At 42.4% G+C, this 19,198-nt stretch overlaps 1 non-coding gene across 1 annotated transcript; it reads left to right on the forward strand.

Annotated features, from left to right (window-relative positions):
• The first annotated feature begins 6,084 nt into the window (after window positions 1–6,084).
• Window positions 6,085–6,157, forward strand: trnav-uac (transfer RNA valine (anticodon UAC)). Its single transcript has one exon. It is a non-coding gene; the product is annotated as a tRNA-Val (tRNA).
• The last annotated feature ends 13,041 nt before the right edge of the window (window positions 6,158–19,198 follow it).

Genomic DNA, 19,198 nt, shown 5'->3' on the forward strand with positions numbered 1-19,198 from the left:
CACAGGGGATTCCTACGATGCTGTATGTACGGAATACCTTAAGCATAATAGAAATCTCCAAATAAATAACATTTCGCACCACGGAAGTAAGAATAATTGGTCACATGTTCAAAATAAATGAATTTAATTAAGCATTCAATGGTCTCATTCTGTGCCGTTATGACTCCTCTCTGCCCCACACAACAGTGAGAGGGAAATAGAAGGAGAGCACGATTCCAACGAGGAACAGGTGCAGGAAGATTTTATACAGTTATTCATATGCCAGTAAATGTTTTAAAATTATTTCACTTGAACTTTTCCAGTTCAACTTTTCCAAGGAGCATTTCAAGGAGCTGGGAAGAAGTTAAAAAATTGGGGTTGTTAAAAAAAAAACCCTCCCCGTCGGGGAATTGAACCCAGGTCTCCCGCGTGACAGGCAAGGATACTCACCACTATACTAACGAGGAACTGACCGCTGCAGTGTTTGCTCAGAACTAGAATGGACCTGTGAACAGAGTGAGAAAGAGACAGAAGAGACAGACAGACAGAGAGAGAGACAGGGACAAAGAGAGAGGCAGAGACAAAGGGAGAGAGACAGATAGAGACTAAGAAAGAGAGACACGCAAAAAGAGCGAGTGGTCCCAGGGATGAGTTGACTTCAATATAATTGCAAAATACTGTGGATGCTGGAAATCTGAAATAACAACAGAAAATACTGGAAATACTCAGCAAGCCAGGCAGCATCCGTGGTGAGAGAAACAGAGTTAACGTTTCAGGTCTGGAACCTTTCATCAGAACTGGAAGAAGTTGGAGATGTAACAGATATTAAGCAGGTGGAGAGACAGGGGGGCGGGGTTTGGAGGGGAGGAAGAAATAGAAAGAAAATCCTGTACTTTTGTAAGAGGCAGGAAAGATAAAATGTTGCAAATGGGAATGGCAAAAATCACATTGCATGAAAAATGGGGGCAGGGATAATTATGTGAAATTGTTGAACTCAATGTTGATTCCGGCAGGCTGCAAAGTGCCCAATCGAAAGATGAGGTGCTGTTCCTCGAGCTTACGTTGAGCTTCATTGGAACAATGCAATAGCCCGAGGACAGAGAGATCAGAGTGGGAGTGAAGCGGTGAATTAAAGTGACAGGCGACCAGAAGCTCAGGGTCACCCGTACGGACTGAGCGGAGGTGTTCTGCAAAGCAGTCGCTCCATCTGCATTTGGTCTCCCCAATGTAGAGGAGACCGTATCGTGAGCAGTGAATACAGTATATTAAATTGCAAGAAGTACAAGTAAATCGCTGCTTCAGTTATTTTGAGAGACTGAGAAGCTGGAATTGTTATCTGCAGAAGGTTAAGAGGAAATTTAATAGAGGTTTTTCAATTTACAAGATGTTTTGATAAGAGTAAATAAGGAGAATCTGTTTCCAGTGGCAGGAGGGTCGGTAACTGGAGGACACTGATTGAACCTAACCGGCAAAGGTACCAGAGGGGAGATGAGTTTTTTTTTTACCGCAGCCAGTTCTTTTGATCAGGAATGCACTGCTTGAAAGGGCGGTGGAGCAGACGCAACAATAACTTTCAAAGAGAATTGAATAAATAATTGTAAAGGAGAAATTTGCAGGACTATGAGGAAAAGCAGGGGAGTGGGACTATTTGAAGAGCTCTTTCAAAGTGCCAGTGCAGACTCACTGGGCTGCATGGCCTCCTTCTGTGCCATATCAATCTATGATTCTATGAATCTATGATTTAAAATTCAAATTGAATGTTTTGAAATATAAATGTAACATTTTAAATCTTAACAAAATTTACCTAAACGAATTTTAAATGTAAGTGTATGTTTACATCACTTTTAAAATATATTTTAATATTGATTTTAACCCTTACAATGGTAAAAGAAGGCCTTATGCCTGCTATTATCAGGTGTAAGGGTTTCCTGGGCATTCGCTGGACAGTAGTTAGCCCAACTCTGTGACAGCAAAAGTGATGTTGTAGCGGATGCGGTGAATCTGTCAAAGCGAAGCTTGACAGATCGCAAATTCTGGGCGTGCGGATACCTGGCACTTGCATAGTCGTCCTGAAGGTGTACAATAGCCTATGCTGTGCATTCGCTGAACAAAGCACCGTAAAATCCGGGCCATGGTGTAAAATAAAATATGCATAACAGTTCATCACATAGAAAGCACAATATATGTTAGTGAAGTATCTTTAGCATTTCTGTCATTCTGTAAATTAAGATTATCGGTTAATTAATAATAATTAAGACAATTTTCCAGGTTAGATGCGTGTTAGAGTTGAAACAAAATTAGTTTAATTTAAGATAAAACTGTTATAAAAATGACTTCCCTGACCGGGAATTGAACCCGGACAGTAAGAGTGCCGAATTCTAATCATGAGACTGCCAGGGAACACTGAAGTAAAGTGACGCAATAATCGTAATTAGAATGAGTCAATCTGTATTGGATACAAATGAATTTCGCGTGTTTACATGTATAGCATTTCATGACTCTGCAGCTTATAGATCTATTTACATTATATCTGAAATATTTTTCCATTTATTGGGGTGCATCTATCTTCATTGGAAACCTCATTAAAGTGCTCGAACCTCTTCTATTTCCATCATGCCGGCTGTACAAGAGCCACAAATCAAATGTAATCTCACATGGTGCGCTGGCATCTTCCAGTTCTATATATGTATATAGCGAATTAATGGTGAAAGGTCATCGACCTAAAGGTTACACATACATGTAAAAATACTGGAGTCAGTTGTATATTTATTTTCTTTATTTTTATAACATACTTCAGGACATTAATATATAAATATCTGTGTTTGAAACTGTGATTCTTCTAAATGGATTTTGGGTGTATCATTGCGCTGGTGATGAATAAATGTGAATGTATCTGTGTGTTATTGATCAATGTATTTGTGTGTATCGGTGTTCTGCATAAAGTCATTTGCGTGTAATTTAAAAGTAAGACAGAAATAAATAGCCAGAACATATTTTTGAATGCGACAGCTTCACCCAAATAAATGAATAAGTAATACCGATACATGTAAATATTGGATAAGTAACTGAAGGAATAAAGTGTGCAGGCCTATGGGGAAAGGGCGGGGGAGTGGGACTAGATTAAGGGCTCTTGCAGAGAGCCGGCGCAGGCTGGACGGGCCGAATGGCCTCTTTCTATGCTGTATCCATTCTCTGATTCTATGATGTAGTTCTGTAAGTGGTGAAAGGCGACTACAGTGGCTGACCAGCACCTCAGGGATGGGCAATAAATGCTGGCCTTGCCAGCGAGACCTACATCCCAGAAACCAATCTAATAAAATACATCTAATTCAAGTTCTCATTGTTGTGATGTAACCATTAATATATTAATTATCCAGACTCATATGAGCTGCAAAGCAACCATGACCCCGACGTCATTTGAACACGCAGCCTCGGGATCAGGCGCACTACCGTTGCGACACGAGGTCTAGACAGCTCCCAATCATATTCAGGTTGATACAAGAATCATAGCTGGTCCCTGGTGGTCGACTGGAACTCACCCGGTTATGATTCTTAATCAAGGAATTCAGCGTGACAAAAGATTTGGCTACAGTTCACTTTATAAAAGTAATTCTAGTCTGTGAGACGAGTTATAATTGCTTGCATCACCGTTAATAAACCCAGTACTTTCTGTTACAGATTTAGGTTACAGACTCTCTTTGCGGGGCGCTTGTTATGGGTTTAATATTACAAACTGGGTGACATGGCTGATCGTGATCAGGCAGAGGGAGGCTGAGCGGCCCCACTGTGTGGGTGCGGAAGAGAACACGTTCGGGGTGTGCGGGGGGAATCAGTGACATTTTTTGTAAAGGGCAGCGGAGAAGAAGGAATGAGAGCTTTCAGTGTGGGACAGAAGTTGTTTAAAGTGAGGCAACACATTGCCGATCAGCACAGAGGGAGTTCACTGAGTCAGGTCCCCTCTGCTGCTGCTATAGAGCCGGGGTGTCCGCAGTGTAGCGGTTGTCACGTTGGAGGTTTGGCGAGCAACCAGAGGCGAATTTATCCTCCTGTCAAAAGGGCCACAACGGCTTCTCCCTTGTTCTTTAATTGTTCTTTATTTCACTTCACTGAATAGATAACTTCGAGTGAGAGAAAACTGATCCACAGTGAGACCCATTTCATCTTATGTTCACTTTTAAACACTGGAGTCTCCGAATCGCTGAAGTTCAGAAATGTAATCCATGAATCTGCAGGGTGGTAGTCAGTAAGAAACCGTTTCTGACTGGATCCGGGAGAGGTGATGGCTTCCGGCTGAAGATTGCCGGTACTGTCGATAGATTTTTGTTGGGTAAGTGTATTCAGGGTTACGTAACCAAAGCGGGTAGATGGAGTGAAGATACAGATCAGCTCTGATTTAATTGAATGGCGCAACAGGCTCGAGGGGCTGAATGGCCTCCTCCTCTTCCTATGGAGTCAGTGCAATACAATGCACCCGAGTGCTGGAGGGTTTCCAGTGTGTTGTGGTTATCGCATTCCGCTAACGCACGAAAACTCAATGGTTCGAAAGTGGGTAGAGGCCATTTAATGCCTTTTCTCCATTCAAGTTTAGTGATTATGAAAACTGGAATAATTTGCATGCATGGTTCAGTATAAATAAAATGCGCATTGACAGGCGAATTATGCCATTCAAATGGCAGCGTTACAATGAGTGAAGTAATTCTCAATAATATTTCCCACAAAGGACACAGTTTGGGTTGCGGTACTGTAAGGAGGATTTGGGGAAAGTTGGCGCTGATTTAGGGAATCTCCCACTCGCGTGTCGCTATTTGACGAGCTGGGCATTATTTTATTTAAAAATCGAGGCTGGGAACTTTCTCATTGAGAATGTGGAAAGCAGAACAACACAGATTAATAGGAAAACACAAGGTCGGCGACAGGATTCAAATTGCAGTTTCAATCGGTCTGTCTGGCTGTCCTTTCAATAAGTAATAAAAAAAAGCGCGTCTCTAAAAATGTGCCCACCCTGTTATGATTCAGGAAACTGCACAGGGATATAGAGAAGAGAAAGAGCGAAGGGGAAAATACTGTTTCCAAGGAGAACTAATGCAAGGACTCCTCTGCTGCGCCTGGGGTGGCCTCCTGCAGCCCGGATACATTAACATCCTAACAGCTCATTAACTGTAGGAGTGGGACCGGGCGGCGCTTCAGAAGACAGGCCGAAAAGGCAAAGTCACTGTTTCGGTCAAAAGTGCTCTGCTCATCAAGAATAGCCACACACAGACGATGGTTTTACAATGGTTAGCTCCTCACCTGGCTAGGCTTTGAAGCGGCCTTCTCGGTAGTCCGATTTTCGCTTCGGTGTTTGTTTCAATTTCCGTGAAGCCCACGATTCAAATCCCAAAGGAGCACTCGTGTCGCCGGCCACTATTCAACTTGCAGTTGAATCTTTTGCAATCACCCTTTAATAACCGATTACCATAATTTACAGAATGCAAAAAAGGCGTAAACGCTCTTCAATGACGCATTTTCCCCTTTGTAAGTTATCAACTGTTAACCATATCTCATTTTACACATTGTATTTTTGGAATCTCGATTAAATTGCTAATTGCTTATGAAAGCAGAAATTTGGCGCAACTTTATTGAAAGCGAACAGGATCGTTCACTGCACATAACGAAATCCTGGCGAATGTAAATGTTTCCCGCCCGGGCTCGAACCCGGGACAATTCGCGTGCGAGGCGAACATGATAACATGTACATTACGCCAACCGCTGCGGCATAGCCCACAGATAATAGAATCAGTAGTGAACAAAATATCGCCCAGTGCACATTTTCAGATTCAACGCAGTCAGCTTTTTCATCAATGAAAGAAGTTTTCAGTGAAACGATTTGGAAGTATGTGTTACTCGTATTTGTAGCTTTAATAAAAGTTTGTGACGTTTGACTCCCGCTCATGTCTCTTCTTCCTCTGTTGAATAACAAAGGAGGGGCTGACGTTGACCAGGCTGCACTGCGCCTGATATTTGTGAGCTCCTCCTTTATGTTGACCGATGCTGTTTCAGCTGAACCAATCAGCAGAGAGGGGCTTCACTGGTCAGATCCCCTCTGTTGAAGATACGGACCCAGCAGTTCCCGTAGTGTAGTGGTTATCACGTTCGCTTTACACGCGAAAAGTCTCCGGTTCAAGCCCGGGCGGGAACATTATGTTTAATGCTGCTGTGGATGAACAACCAGCGGGTTTATTTTAAGTGACAAAAGAAAATTATTGCAAATGCTGTAAATCTCAAATAGAAACGGAAAATGGTGGAACTTCTCAAGAGGTCAGGCAGTATATGTGGATAAAGAAACAGAGTAAACGTTTCAAGTCGATTACACTTCTGTTAGAATTGGGAAACGTGAGAGATGTATGGCTAGTTTATTCTCCTGTCAATAGGGCTACAGCGGCTCCTCCCTTGTTCTTTATTTAACTTCACTAGTCAGATACCTCTGAGTGAGAGAAAACTGATCCACAGTGAGGCCCATTTCATCGTTTGTTCCCTTTTAAACCCTGGAATCTCCGAATCCCTGAAGTTCAGAAATGTAATTAATTGATCTGCAGGGTGGCCGTCAGTGAGAAGCCTTTTCTGCCCGGATCCGGGAGTGCAGCTGGATTCAGGCTCAAGATTGCCGCTACTGGCGATAACTTTTTGTTGGGTAAGGTTATTACGGGTTAAGGAAACAAAGCGTGCAGACGAAATGAAGATACAGATCAACCCTGATCTAATTGAATGGCGCAACAGGATCGAGGGGCTGAATGGCCTCCTCCTGTTCCTATTGAGTCGCTACAATGCAATGTACTCGAGTGTTGGAGGGTTTCCGGTGAGTAATGGTGATCGCTTTCCGAAGACTCAATGGTTCGAAAGTGGGCAGAGGCAATTTAAAGTATTTTCTCCATTCAAGTATAGTAAATATGAAAATTGAAATAGTTTGCATGATTGGTTCAGTATAAATAAAACACGCATTGACAGGCGAATTATGCCATTCAAATGGCAGCGTTACAGTGAGTGAAGCAATTCTCAATGGTATTTCCCATATAGGACACAGTTTGGGTTGCGGTACTCTAAGGAGGATTTGGGGAAAGTTGGCGCTGATTTAGGGAATCTCCGCCGCGCGTGTCGTAATTTGACGAGGTGGGCCTTATTTTATTTAATAATTGAGGCTGGGGACTTTCTCATTGAGAATGTGGAAGCAAAACAACACAGATTAATAGGAAAACACAGGGTCAGCGACGGGATTCAAAGTGTAGTTTCAATCGGTCTGTCTGAGTGTCCATTCAATAAGAAACAAAGAAAACGCGTCTCCAAAAATGCCCCACACCGTGTTATGATTCCGGAAACTGAGCCGGGGGAGAAATAGAGACATAAAAGCACAGGGATATAGAGAGGAGGAAGAGCGAAGGGGAAATTACCGTTCCCACGGAGAACTAATGCAGAGACTCCTCTGCTGCGCCTGGAGCGCCCTCCTGCAGCCTGGATACATTAACATCCTAACAGCTCATTAACTGTAGCAGTGGGACCGGGCGGCGCTTCAGAAGACAGGTCGAAAAGGCAAAATCACTGTCTCGGTCTCCAGTGCTCTGGTCATCAAGAATAGCCACACACACAAAATGGCTTTGCAATGGTTAGCTCCTCACCTGGCTAGGTTTGAACCGGCGTTCTCGGGGATCGATTTTTCGCTTCGGTTGTTTGAATAAATTTCAGTGAAGCCCCAAATCCCAAACGAGCGCTCGTGTCGCCGGCCACTATTCAACCTGCAGTTGAATCTTTTGCAATCACTATTAAATATCCGATTACCATAATTTACAGAATGAAAGAAAGGCGATACTCACTTCAATAACGCATTTTGCCATTTGTAATTAATCAACTGTTAACCATCTCTCATTTTACACATTGCATTTTAGGAATCTCGTTTAAAATATTAATTGCTTATGAAAGCAGAAATCTGGGGCAACTTTTGCTAAAATTAACAGGACTATTCACTGAACAGAATAAAATTTTTGCGAATGTACTGTGTTTACTTGCGCTCGAACCGGGGACTTTCCGCGTGTGAGGGGAGCATGATAACCGATACACTACGGACACTGCTGCACAGCTGATCACAGAGAATAGAATCAGTAGTGAACAAAATATCCCACGGTGCTCATTTTCAGATTCAACGTAGTCAGCGTTTACGTCAAGTGAAAGATTTTATCAGTGAAACGATTGTAAGTAAGTGTTAATCGCATTTGTGCCTTTAATTAAATTTTGTGCCGTCTGACTCCGGTTCATGTCTCTTCTTCCTCTGTTTAATAAGAAAGGAGGGTTTTGACGTTAACCAGACTGCACTGCGCCTGATATTAGTGAGCTCATCCTTTACATGAGTGATGCTGTTTAAGGTGAACCAATCAGCAGAGAGTTGCTTCACTGGTCAGTTCCCCTCTGTTAAAAGTCCTTAGTCAGCGGTTGCCTTAGTGTAGTGGTTATCACGTTCGATTTACACGCGTTAGGTTCCCGGTTCAATCCCAAGCGAGAGCATTATGTTTAAGCTTGCTTCCGAGTTCATTCTCTAACCAAAAGGGCTGCAGCGACTGCTCACTTATTCTTTAATTGCTCTTATTTCACTTCACTAAATAGATAACTTTGAGTGAGAGTAAACTGATTCACCGAGGATCCATCGCGTGTGAGGCGAACACGGTAACCGCCACACTGCAGCCGATCAAAGGGCGAGAAATTCACTCAATATAAAGGATGAGCTCACAGATATCAGGGGCAGTGCAGTCTGGTCAACGTCCAGCCCCTCCTGTTTTATTCAACGGAGGAAGAAGAGACATGAACGGGAGTCAGACGCCACAAACTTGAATTGAAGGCACAAATGCGAGTAACACTTACAATATTTTCACTGTGAAATTATTTCACTTGATTGCAAATCTGACTGCATTAAATCTGAAAGTCAGCACCATTGGAGTTGATATTCATTGCTGATTCTATTTTCTGTGCACAGTAGAAATAACCGGTCCTGTTCAAGTTGACAAAAGTTGGCCCAGATTCCTGGTGTCATCAGCAATGAACATTTTAAACCAGGTTCCTAAAGCACAGTGTGTAAAATGAGATATGGGTAACAGTTAACATGCAAAGCACAGAACAAATGATTGAAGAATCGATTCTCGCTCCGTTAGCATTCCTTTAGTTGTGCAAAAGATAATTATCGGTTAATTAATGATGCTATCCCGTGAAAAAAAGACCACAGTTCAACAAAAGACGTCCGGTGAGTGACAGGTAAGCGCTGCTTCTGCAGCTGTCTGACACCGAGTGGGAGTGGGATTTTAAAGCCCTTTTATTGAGGATCGTTTATATATATAAACATCCCCGCTTGTTTTTGTCGACCTAATGGCGCAACGTTAGCTGTGTGTTCAAATCAGGTCGGGACACAACTTTTTTGGATCAATCCGGATTTAATATTTTCTTTGCTGCTTCACAATAACCAGACGCTTGCTCGAAATTCTGTCTCACTGTTTCCCCAGAGTCAGGGAGAGAAGAGCCTGATGGCATCTGGTAAATAAGCGGACAAGGCATGATCACAGATATTCGTTCAGAATCAACTTGCAGGTGCCCCGACATAACGTTTAGAAGTCAGGATGGTCGAGCGGTCTCCCCTGGAGGTGTGGGTTCAGATCCCACTTCTGACATTCTTTATTTTTGATTAGGTTTGAGGTGCTGTATTAGTTTGAGGTGCTGTATTAGTTTGACGTTCTGTATTAGTTTGAGGTGCTGTATTAGTTTGAGGTGCTGTATTAGTTTGAGGTGCTGTATTAGTTTGAGGTGCTGTATTAGTTTGAGGTGATGTATTAGTTTGAGGTGCTGTATTAGTTTGAAGTGCTGTATTAGTTTGAGGTACCGTATTAGTTTGAAGTGCTGTATTAGTTTGAGGGGCTGTATTAGTTTAAGGTGCTGTATTAGTTTGAGGCGCTGTATTAGTCTGAGGTGCTGTATTAGTTTGAGATTCTGTATTAATTTGAGGTGCTTTAGTAGTTTGACCCGCTGTATTGGTTTGAGGTGCTGTATTACTCTGAGGTGCTGTATTAGTTTGAGATGCTGTATTAGATTGAGGTGCTGTATTAGTTTGAGGTGCGGTATTATTTGAGGTGCTGTATTAGTTTGAGGCGCTGTATTGGTTTGAGGTGCTGTATTAGTTTGAGGTGCTGTATTAGTTTGCAGTGCTGCATTACTTTGAGGTGCTCTTTTAGTTTGAGGTGCTGTATTAGTTTGAGGTGCCGTATTAGTTGGAGGGGCTGTATTAGTTTGAGGTGCTGTATTATTTTGAGGTGCTGTATTAGATTGAGGTGATCTTTTAGTTTGAGGTGCTGTATTAGTTTGAGGGTCTGTATTAGTTTGCATTGCTGTACTAGTTTGAGGCGCTGTATTAGTTTGAGGGTCTGTATTAGTTTGAGGTGCTGTATTAGTTTGAAGTGCTGTATTAGTTTGAGGTGCTGTATTAGTTTGAGGTGCCATATTAGTTTGAGGCGCTGTATTAGTTTGAGGCGCTGTATTAGTTTGAGGTGCTGTATTAGTTTGAGGTGCTGTTTTAGTTTGAGGTGCCGTATTAGTTTGCAGTGCTGTATTAGTTTGAGGTGCCATATTAGTTTGAGGTGCTTTATTAGTTTTACATGCTCTATTGATTTACCTGGGATGGCAGGAATGACGTATGAGGAGAGATTGGGTCGATTGGGCTTATACTTGCTGGAGTTTAGAAGCATGAGAGGGGATTTCATTGAAACTTAAAAAATTCTAACATGAATAGACAGACTAGATGCAGTAAGGATGTTCCCGATGGTGGGAGACTCCAGAAGCAGGGGTCACAGTCTAAGAATAAGGGGTAAGCCATTTAGGACTGAGATGAGGAGGAATTTCTTCACCCAGAGAGTGGTGAACCTGTGGAATTCTCTACCACAGAAGGCAGTTGAGGCCAATTAATTAAATATATTCAAGAAGGAGTTACATATATTTCTTAATACTAAAGGGATCAAGGGATATGGGGAGAAGGCAGGGACATGGTACTCAATTTGGATGAACAGCCATGATCGCATTGAATGAAGGAACAGGATGGAGGGGCCGAATGGCCGACTCCTGCTCCTATCCTCTATCATTCAATGACTTGAGGTGCTACATTAGTTTGATGCCCTCTATTAGTTTAAGGGGCTGTGTTAGTTTGAGGCGCTGTGATAGTTTGAGGCACTGTATTAGTTTGAGGTGCTGTATTAATTTAAGGTGTTGTATTAGTTTGAGGTGCTGCATTAGATTGAGAGGCTGTATTAGTTTGAGATGCTGCATTAGTATGAGGTGTTGTATTAGTTTGAGGCGCCGTATTCATTTGATGTGCTGTATTAGATTGAGGTGCTGTATTAGTTTGAGGCACTGTATTAGTTTGAGGCTCTGTATTAGTTTGAGGTGCTGTATTAGTTTGAGGTGCTGTATTAGTTTGAGGTGCTGTATTAGTTTGAGGCGCCGTATTCATTTGATGTGCTGTATTAGTTTGAGGCTCTGTATTAGATTGAGGTGCTGTATTAGTTTGAGGCGCTGTATTATTTTGACATCCTGTATTAGTTTGATGTGTTTTATTATTTTGAGTTGCTGTATTAGTTTGAGGTGATGTATTAGTTTGAGGTGCCGTATTAGTTTGAAGTGCTGTATTAGTTTAAGGTGCTGTATTAGTTTAAGGTGCTGTATTAGTTTGAGGCGCTGTATTAGTCTGAGGTGCTGTATTAGTTTGAGATGCTGCATTAATTTGAGTTGCTTTATTAGTTTGACCCGCTGTATTGGTTTGAGGTGCTGTATTACTTTGAGGTGCTGTATTAGTTTGAGATGCTGTATTAGATTGAGGTGCTGTATTAGTTTGAGGTGCGCTATTACTTTGAGGTGCTGTATAAGTTTGAGGCGCTGTATTGTTTTGAGGTGCTGTATTCGTTTGAGGTGCTTTATTAGTTTGCAGTGCTGTATTAGTTTGAGGTGCTCTTTTAGTTTGAGGTGCTGTGTTAGTTTGAGGTGCCGTATTAGTTGGAGCGGCTGTATTAGTTTGTGGTGCTGCATTATTTTGAGGTGCTGTATTAGATTGAGGTGATCTTTTAGTTTGAGGTGCTGTATTAGTTTGAGGGTCTGTATTAGTTTGCATTGCTGTACTACTTTGAGGCGCTGTATTAGTTTGAGGGGCTCTATTAGTTTGAGGTGCCATATTAGTTTGAGGCGCTGCATTAGTTTGAGGCACTGTATTAGTTTGAGGTGCTGTATTAGTTTGAGGGGCTGTATTAGTTCGGGGTGCCGTATTAGTTTGAGGTGCTTTATTAGTTTTACATGCTCTATTGATTTACCTGGGATGGCAGGAATGACGTATGAGGAGAGTTTGGGTCGATTCGGCTTATACTCGCTGGAGTTTAGAAGAATGAGAGGGGATTTCATTGAAACTTAAAAAATTCTAACATGAATAGACAGACTAGATGCAGTAAGGATGTTCCCGATGGTGGGAGACTCCAGAACCAGGGGTCACAGTCTAAGGATAAGGGGTAAGCCATTTAGGACTGAGATGAGGAGGAATTTCTTCACCCAGAGAGTGGTGAACCTGTGGAATTCTCTACCAGAGAAGGCAGTTGAGGCAAATTTATTAAATATATTCAAGAAGGAGTTAGATATATTTCTTAAGGCTAAAGGGATCAAGGGATATGGGGAGCAGGCAGGAACAGGGTACTCAATTTGGATGATCAGCCATGATCTCATTGAATGAAGGAACAGGATCGAGGGGCCGAATGGCCTACTCCTGCTCCTATCCTCTATCTTTCTATGACTTGAGGTGCTACATTAGTTTGATGCACTGTATTAGTTTAAGGGGCTGTGTTAGTTTCAGGGGCTGTATTAGTTTGAGCCGCTGTATTAGTTTGAGGTGTTGTATTAGTTTGAGGTGCTGTATTAATTTGAAGCACTGTATTAGTTTGAGGTGTTGTATTAGTTTGAGGTGTTGTATTAGTTTGAGGTGCTGTATTAATTTGAGGCGCTGTATTAGTTTGAGGTGCTGTATTTGATTGAGGTGCTGTATTAGTTTGAGGTGCTCTATTAGTTTGAGATGCTCTATTAGTTTGAGGCGCTGTATTAGTTTGAGGTGCTGTATTAGTTTGAGGTTTTGTATTCGTTTGATGTAGTGTACTATTTTGAGGTGCTGCATTAGTTTGAGGTGCTTTATTAGTTTGAGGGGCTGTATTAGTTTGAGTTGCTGTATTCATCTGAGGTTTTGTATTCGTTTGATGTAGTGTACTATTTTGAGGTGTATGATTTTGAGCTGTTGCATTAGTTTGAGCCGCGATATTATTTTGAGGGGCTGTATTATTTTGAGGTGTTGTATTATTTTGACACAGTGTATTAGCTTGAGGTGTTGTATTATTATGACATAGTGTATTAGTTTGAGAATTTGTATTAGTTGGAGGTAGTGTATTATTTTGAGGTGTGCTAGTTTGAGGTGGTGTAATAATTTGATGTGCCATATTAGTTTGACCTGTATTTGTTTGAGGTGCTCGATTAGTTTGAGGTGCTGCATTAGTTTGAGGAGCTGAATTGGTTTGAGGTGCTGTATTAGTTTGAGGTGCTATATTTTTTTGAGGTGTATTAATTTGAGATAATATATCAGTTCGAGAATTTGTATTAGGTGAGGTGATGCATCCATTTGAACAGCTGTAATATTTTGAGGGGCCACGTAGAAGAGGCGAGGAAAGGATGTAAAAGTGACGTTTGGAACAGATACTTTAGAATCCGATATAGGTTTGATTAACTTGTATATCGAGATCGGAACTATAAAGTATTTGAGTTCTCCGGTTAAAATTCGCAAGAATTTGTCTAAATGCTGTTGTTAATTATATGTCTAATTATTGCAGGATTAATAACTCTGACATTTAATGTTGCGAACACTTTGGCTGCACTGCGCGTTCTCCAGCTGTGCTCGGTGCGCCGTCCACTTCAACCCATCGCTCACAGGGACTATTCCATTCAGCGTTTCTATTCTCTGGCCCTTGGTGAAATTTCATAGTTTGAAAGCGACGTGTCTCACCCCCGAGCTCGTCACCGACTCGCTAACCGCTGCACAGCGACCACACTCTGCTCCCGTAAGATGGAGGCCCAGAAGCTGTTTCAAGCTCGAGTGCAGTTACAGGCAGAACTCATTCAAAGAAAGTCCAAGTCATTGAGGAGCCTGAGTCTTTCCACCAAACTCCTTCCCAAAGAGTTGAGATTCACGTGGGGGGAATTTGGGCACATCTTTCCCCACCTTACAACACTTCAAAGATACTGCAATGGTTGTAAAGCGCTTTGGGCTGTCCTGAGCTCGTGAAAAGCGATGTGTCAATGGGAGACTTTCTTTGCAATAGTTTCAACTGCAAGTTCAAAACCCGTGGACAAAAGTAGTGCACGTCCAGGATTTCAACCCACAATATCTCGCAAGTTTCAAGCAGCGAGAATCATACCCCCTAGACCAAAGAGCCGACTGATTGGCGGTAATGCAGATAAGAGGTAACCATGCTAAAACCATTTTGTGTGTGTGGCTATTCTTGATGAGCAGAGCGCTTGAGACCGACACAGTGTCTTTGCCTTTTCGCCCTGACTTCTGAAGCGCCGCCCGGTCCCACTCGTACAGTTAATGAGCTGTTAGGATGTTAATGTATCCGGGCTGCAGGAGGCCACCCCAGGCGCAGCAGAGGAGTCTCTGCATTAGTTCTCCGTGGAAACAGTATTTTTCCCCTTCTCTCTTACTCTTCTCTATATCACTCTGTTTTTTTTTCTTATTTCTACTTCCGTCCCAGTTTCCTGAATCATAACACGGTGTGGGACATTTTTGGAGACGCGCTTTCTTTGTTAGTTATTGAAAGGACACCCAGACAGACCGATTGAAACTGCACTTTGAATCCCGTCGCTCACCCTGTGTTTTCCTATTAATCTGTGTTGTTTTGCTTCCACATTCTGAACCTCTTTAATGTAGCGACACGCGAGGGGGAGATTCCCTAAATCATGCCAATTTCCCCCAAACCCTGCTTACAGTACCGCAACCCAAACTGTGTCCTATATGGGACATATTATTGAGAATTACTTCACTCACTGTAACGCTGCCATTTGAAAGGTATAATTCGCCTGACAATGCGTGTTTTATTTGTACAAACATGTAAATTATTCCTGTTTTCATATTTAGTAATCTTGAATGGAGAAAAGGCATTAAATTGCCTCTACCCACTTTCGAACCATTGAGTTTTCGTGTGTTAGCGGAATGCGATAACTATTACACACCAGAAACCGTCCAGCATCGAGTACATTGCATTGCAGCGACTGCATAGGAACAGGAGGAGGCCATTCAGCCCCTCGAGCCTGTTCCGTCATTGAATTAGATCAGGGCTAGTCTGTATCTTCACTCCAGCTACCCGCTTTGGTCCCTTAACCCTTAATACCCTTACTGAACAAAAGTCTATCGACAGTACCGGCAACCTTGAGCCTGAAACCAGAACCGCTACCGGATCCAGAGAGAAAAGGCTTCTTACTGACGGCCACCCTGCAGATTAATAGATTATATTTCTGGATCAGTTTTCTCTCACTCAAAGTTATCTATTCACATAAACAGAGAAACATAGAAGGTAGGAGCAGGAGTAGGCCATTCGGTCTGTCGAGCCTGCTCCGTCATTCAATGAGATCATGGCTGATCATCCAAATTCAGTGCCCTGTCCCTGCCTTCTCCCCATATTCCTTGATCCCTTCAGCCATAAGAAATATATGTAACTCAGTGAAGTGAAATAAAGAGCAATTAAAGAACAAGGTAGAAGCCGCTGTGGCCCTTTTGACAGGAGAATAAATTCGCCTCTGTTTGTTCGCCACAGCAAGGCTCTGTAGCAGCAGCAGAGGGGCACTGAGTCAGTTAACTCCCTCTGTGCTGATCGGCAATGTGCTGCCTCAATTTAAACAGCTTCTGTCCCACACTGAATGCTCTCAGTCCTTCTCCCCCGCTGCCCTTTACAAAAAATGTCACTGATTCCCCCCGCACACCCCTAACGTGAATCCTTCCACATCCTGACAGTGGGGCCGCTGAAGCTCCCACTGTCTCCCCGCGATCAGCGATCTCTCCCAGTTTGCAAGATTAAACGCGGAACAAATGTCACGCAAAGAGCGTCTGTAACCGAAATCTGTAACAGAAAGTAATGGATTTATTAACCAAGATTAAAGCAATTATCACTCGTCCCACAGACTTGAATTATCTTTCTGTAATTTACTGTTCCCAAATCTTGTGTCAACATAAATTCCTCGATTGAGAATCGAAAGCAGGTGAGTGTCATTCGACCACCAGGAACCAGGTATGATACTTCTGTATATATGAACTTGAATACGGAACAAAATCTGTCTTGACCTCCTGGTGTAACGGTAGCGCGTCTAACTTCAAAATCAGAAGGCTGCGTGTTCAAATCACGTCGGGGTCACTATTCTTTTACAGCTCATATCAGTCTGGACAATTAATATCTTATTTGTTAAATCAAAACAATGAGTACTGGTATTAGATATATTTTTTATATTCGTTCCTGGGATGTAGGTCTCGCTGGCAAGGCCAGCATTTATTGCCCATCACCGAGATGGTGGTGAATCACTGTAGTCGCCTTTCAGCACTTACAGGTAGATCTACATCATAGAATCAGAGAATGGATACAGCACAGAAGGTGGTCATTCGACCCGTCCAGCCCGTGCCGGCTCTCTGCAAGAGCCCTTCAGCTAGTCCCACTCCGTCTCCCTCTCCCCGTAGCCCTGCACATTTTATTTCCTTCAGGTACTTATCCAAGATTTCCATGCATCTGTGTTATTGATTTATTTATTTGGGGGAATCTGTCTCATTCAAAAAGCATGTTCTGGCTCTTTATGTCTGTATTCCTTTTAAATGCCACGCAAATACATTTATACAGAACACAGATACACACAAATACATTGAGAAATAACACACAGATACAATCACATTTATTCATCACCAGCTCACTGATACACCTAAAATCCATTTAGAAGAATCTCACTTTCAAACACAGATATTTATATATTGATAACCTGATGGATATGATAAAATTCAAGAAATTAAATGTACAACTGACACACAAGGGGAGACTGGATAGGCACTTGAGGGAAATAATTTTACAGGGCTGCGGGGATCGAGCAGGGGGAATGGGACTGACTGGATTGCTCCACAGAGAGCCGGCACGGACTCGAAGGGCCGAATGGCCTCCTTCTGTGCCGCTATGACTCTATGACTCAATGACATGCAAAGGATCGCATCAGAACACAAACACTCACTTGATATAGAAACATGCCACCCATATACACACATTCACACCTGATATTGTCACACGAAGCTGGTTCCATTTCTGTGAAAAGTCTACACGCCAAAAGTTTAATTGTTTTTCACAAACTGCCCGCCCTGTTGTGTATTTCGAGCAGTTTCCTACTTTCACAGTGGCGATTCTGCGGCTGGGTCCGTGTCATAAACACTCAACATTTTACACCAAGGCTCCTAAAATACAATGAGCTCGGGATAAAGGTTCATCACATGCTGAGGGCTAATTAAATGATTGAAGTTCCACAAAATAACTTTATGGATTAATAAATGATGTTTAAACCAATTATTCTTTTTTCCACATGAAAGTCATGTAATTCATTTAAATCAGGTCTCGAATTAAAAACTGTTACTCCCCTGACCTGGAATCAAATCCAAGAGAACGCTGAATCCTAACCACTAGGGAACGTTGCATTGCACCGTCACAATATTTATCAATGCATGTGAGTCTATTTGGAGTAAAGTATGCAATAGCGAAATACTGCAGAGGCTGGGAATCTGACATAAAAACAGAAAATTCTAGAAATACTCAGCAAGTCAGGCAGCATCTGTGGAGAGAGAAACAGAGTTAACGTTTCAGGTCGATGACCTTTCGTCAGAACTGGGAGAAGTTAGAGATGAAACAGATTTTAGGCAAATGGGAGAGGGGAGGAAACAGCAAGAGGCAATATTAGTGATAAGGTGGAAGGCAGGAGAGATTAAATGACAAAAGGGATGAAGGTGCGAGGCAAAAGGAGATGGCAATGGGACAAGTAAAGGAAGGAGAGATGGGACCAGAGGAGGTGTAAATGGGAATGGCAGAATCATCAACAGCTGCCATCTGAAAAAATAGGAGCAGAGGTTATGGTCTGAAATTGTTGAACTCGATGTTGAGTCCAGAATGCTATAAATATTTATACATGTATGTGTAATCTTTAGGTCGATGACCTTTCGTCATTAATTCTCTATATACAGATATAGAACTGGAAGACGCCAGCGCGCCGTGTGAGGTTCATTTGAGTTGTGGCTGTTACACAGCTGGTATGAGGGAAACAGAAGAGGTTGGAGCATTTTACTGAGGTTTCGAATGAAGATAAATGCACCCCAATAAATCACAGAATCACGGAAACCCCACAGTGCAGATAGAGGCCATTTCGGCCCATCGAGCCTGCACCGACACATATCCCACCCGATCCCCGTAACCCCTACACCAACACATATCCCACCCTATCCCCGTAACCCCACGTATTTAATCCCCCTAACACTACGGGTCAATTTATCATAGCTTCAGGTACATGTAACTAGATTTGTAAGCCGCAGTGTCATGAAATGCTTTTTGATGTGAACAATCAAAACGAATTTGTATCCAATACGGATTGACCCATTCTATTTACAACTATCGCATTAGGCTTCCGTGTTCCCTGGTAGTCTAGTGGTTAGAATTCGGCGCTCTCATCGCCGCGACTGGGGTTCGATTCCTGGTCAGAGATACAATTTTTGTAACAGTTTTTAATTAATTTAAAATTACTTACATGTATCTAATGTGAACAAATGTTTTAATTACCATTAATTAACCGATGATCTTAATTTGCAGAATGAATTAAATGATAAAGATACTTCAATAACGTGTATTGTGCTTTGTATGTGATGAACTGTTATGCATATCTCATTTTACACCATGGCCCGGATTTTACGGTGCTTCCGACAGCGAATGCACAGCGTAGGCTCTCGTACGCCTTCAGAACCCCCCGCAAGTTCCAGGTTTCCGCACGCCCGAAAGGCCAGAACTTGTGATCTGTCAAGTTTCGCTTGGCCGAGCCACCGCATCCGCTACAACATCACTTTTGCTGGTGCAGAGTTGGGCTAACT

The sequence above is a fragment of the Somniosus microcephalus genome, unplaced genomic scaffold (assembly GCF_052327205.1).
Source record: "Somniosus microcephalus isolate GS21.2 unplaced genomic scaffold, FLI_Smic_1.0 unresolved_chr4, whole genome shotgun sequence".
NCBI lineage: Eukaryota > Metazoa > Chordata > Chondrichthyes > Squaliformes > Somniosidae > Somniosus > Somniosus microcephalus.